The sequence below is a fragment of the Aplysia californica genome, unplaced genomic scaffold (genome assembly GCF_000002075.1).
Source record: "Aplysia californica isolate F4 #8 unplaced genomic scaffold, AplCal3.0 scaffold00133, whole genome shotgun sequence".
NCBI lineage: Eukaryota > Metazoa > Mollusca > Gastropoda > Aplysiida > Aplysiidae > Aplysia > Aplysia californica.
In genome coordinates, this window is record NW_004797403.1 from 57,193 (window position 1) to 61,179 (window position 3,987).

Below are 3,987 nucleotides of genomic sequence, written 5' to 3' on the forward strand. Positions count from 1 at the left end.
CTGAAGTTAATGGTATCATCTGAAAGCTGATTTTTTGCCATGCTTCTAATGAAATAAATATATATTTATCTTGAATAGAACTCAAGATATCTCAGCATTTGAAGGAAGTGAGATCGCCTTGTTTTGGTGGCGAAATTAGCGAGAAAATGGCCGCCAAAGAGCTAAAGAGTCTTTGAAATCTGAAAAATGACATACGTTTTGTGGGGTACTTGCTTATACCGGAACCTCCCGAAAACAACCGAAACCTCCCGAAAACAACCGAAACCAGGCAAAAAACAACCGAAACCTCCTCAAAATTTCTATGATATGATGTTATTTTGCTATGCTATCTATCGCTCTGTGGAAAAAATCTTGATCTGTAATACAATATTATCGTTTTTGGATTCTTCTTTTGTTTTAGTAAGTGTTTTACTGCGCTTGCAACACGATAAGGTCAAACAAGTGCCGAAGATTAGAGGTGTTACAAGAGAGCAACAAACACAAAAAAGAAGGAGGCGGGAGATAAGGACGATAGATGTTTGATAGGAAAAAAGGAGCAAAACACACCAGAGCACCCGCCAACCACCCACTTGGACACTTCTTGATCCTGAAAAAATGATTTAAACTATAAAAAAAACACAATGCAATAGCATTAAATATAAGAGACAATATTTCACTTGGTTTGACTTATTTGTTTTCATTTCAAACACTTTTTTTTGGCATGTACATAGGAAAAGAACATATCTAAAAATTGTCTTGGGGAATTAGTGGTATATGCTTTAGTTTTCATTCTACGGGACTTTAAAAATTCGGCTTATTGCATAACTGAAAAAAGGGGAAAAATCACGTTCTGACGCCATTTATCAAAATAAGCTACATGTACAATCAAACATTTCTCAAAACAGTTTCTAGAAATAGGGGTGGTTAACATTTTGTGAAAGTTACATTAAAATCGAATAAGATACAGCAAAAAAAAGGGATAAAATGTGTGAAAATAGCATTTTAAGAAAACGGCCGATAAAAGTCAGAAAAGGCCAAAATAGTTCTCTTTCCAATTAGAAACCGTAAAATTATATTTTAAACTCGAACATGGCAACTTTTTTATAATATTAACACAGTAGAAATAGAATGAACGTTTCCTACTAAAACTGAAACATATAAGCTGAGTAAAACATGCCTTTTGAGAAAAAAAGTGGCAATTATTTTCTTTTTAAAAGTCTCTACCCTCTGCTCTAAAATCCCTTCAAACACAACTTTAGGGTGCAAAAAATCTTACATACGTTTCTGGACTTTTGTCCAGGAAATATCCTGGAAATATATTATATAATAAGTGATAACCCAAGTTTTTTTTATAATTTCACCCAAAAATATTTTAGGGGTCACTTCATGGTCACTTCTCCTTAGAATACTTCACAACATGCACAAGATAACAGAAATTAAATAACGCATCATAACATTATGTGAAAATCTATAGGCCTACTTGAATACCACTATAACACTAATTAAAATTCTAAGAAGTACAGGCTATTAATTGTTACCTGAGCAGTCGCTCATCAGTTAAAACAAAATAAAGAATAGAGTAAAAAGAACCAAAAACCAGCCGACAGAATATTTTCTCCACAGAGCGATAGATAGCATAGCAAATAACATCATATCATAGAAATGTTGAGACGGTTTCAGGTGATTTCGGGAGGTTTTGGGTAGTTTCGGGTGGTTTTTTGTGTGGTTTCGGGTGGTTTCGGGTGGTTTTTTGTGTGGTTTCGGGAGGTTTCGGTTGTTTTCGGGAGGTTCTGGTATAAACAAGTACCGCGTTTTGTGTCTTTAATCAACGTTCTTCAGTAAAATTCACATGGAAACGTGGTTTTATAAGAAAATAAAGGAGGTTGAGTCAAAAAATAAAAATTCAGTAAAAATGTCCAGACTGGCGGGAAAATGCCTGTTTCTCCGATTTCTGTATGTTGACGAGTACCTAATGTCCCCACTCTGCATAACGTATATTTGTGGTGTCGGTGGTATAGTCAAATATCGTGTAGTAAAGAATCTTTAGTATAGCGGTAAGGTTTTCAGGCTCGTGACTAAGAGGTAATGGGTTAAAACCCCGTCAGGGGCTCAACATTGTGTCCTTGAGAAAGGCACTTTACAAGAATTTTCCTCACTTCACCAAGGTGGAAATGGTATTATTATAATATGGTTACCCGGCTATTGAAGACGAAAGTTCAATATGTTCGGCTAGTGTTTGAGCGCTTAACTGTAACTGCTTACCGGTGTCTGTGATGTAACGGTTAGGTGTCTCACTGTCGCACGCAAGAGACCCGAGTTCGATTCCTGGGTGGAGTTAATTATTTTATCGATTTATCGAGTATCGATATCTCGGTTTTTCTGTTGGGATATTGTATCCCTTTCAGTTCGGGTTGGCCCTGACAAGCATTGTCGAAGTCTGACTCCTAAAGCACTGAGATAGTTAAGATGGGCCTACATCTTGGCCTTCTCAGTCCAGGCCATACAGCCCGCACGACTAGCTCCGGCATTGGGGGCCGGGGTGGACGACCTTATCTTGATAAGCTCGCCTCGAGACCGGTCCTTATCTTATCGAGGATCAATGTGAAAAGCAATAATTAAATGCGAAAAGCGGCGATAGGCAGATGTTCTAATACTAATACGTAAACAGGTGATTGAACATTTTTGCATTGCGCTTTTGCGTGCCGATAGCGTAATAGTAATGTGTGTAGTGTGTAGCCGTCTAGTCTGTCTAATCTCCTAGCCTCTTCATTGTTTCATTCAGTCCTCTTGGTGTACACGGTTTTGTTTTTCGTTTGGATGTATTTTCACTACACTCAATTCTAAGGATTAAATTTCTGCTTATATTATGTGTTTTAGTGTTCCGCCCAAAAGCCCAGATTCTGGTTTTCTTTCATCTTGAATGTTATTGTTACTAGAATCTACTGTTACTCAAGTTACTGTGAATAAGTTTTCAGCTGACGTCTCAGTTTCAGCGCAATGAACCGTGTGAGCAACATTTGAACATGGGAAGAAAGTGTAGGGGATGGGGCAGTAGAAGTGGTTATGCCAGCAAAAAGGGAGATGCAAAATAACAATAATATAGATTTCCAAAAGGTACGGAAAAAAAGAAAAGTGGATCAAAAGTGTTCCAAAATTAATTGTAGAAGAAGTCACGGATTATAATATATGGGAGTTTGCTCTCAGCACTTCAAACCTGATGTGCCGTTGACACGGGCTGGAAGATTTATGGTGCCTACAGAGTCTCCAACAATATTTCCAGAAGTACCATCATCATGTTGTGGCACACCAGCTCCAAAAAAAGAGAGCAACTGCAACAAGTTCAGCTTCTTCTAGAGCTGCAGATATTGATGAAATGAATATATTTAAAGAAAGAGATGTCTTCAAGTTGGATTCATTTTTATCAAACAATGGATATGACGCTGACAACCATTGGCAATGTTGCAAAGAGTAAAGATTATTATAATACATTGTCTTGCTCAGCAGAACTCGAGATGGCCCTATTTTTGCATTTTCCAAGTATTTCACTTTTGTTCACCATACCCATAACCAGGTGAAAGAGGTTTCATTTGAGGCTTCACAAACTGAAGCACATCAGGCATTCAGGCTTCACTAGAGATGTAATTGTCACTTGCTAGAATCAGTTAGCCTGAAATGGAATTTTGTACTTCATGTGTAACCTTCCAGAGAGACATTGTTGGCCTACACTACTACTAGATCTACTACTTGTTGGGTAGGTTTTTTTTTAAATATTTTTTTTTAAATGGAAACCACTGAAAAACTGTGCAGAAACTGATAAGTGGCGATTTTGTGGGACTTCCCAGCGATATTCCATCTTGATAAATTGTCATTGTAAGCTGATGTGGCTGGCAAAATATCTTCATGAAATATTTGCGGAGCAAATGAAGGACAGGCGAAGAAAAAAATAGCAAAGTCACTATTTTCAGAGGTAAGGGATCATGTTCAGTTACATGCTTAATATAATAATAT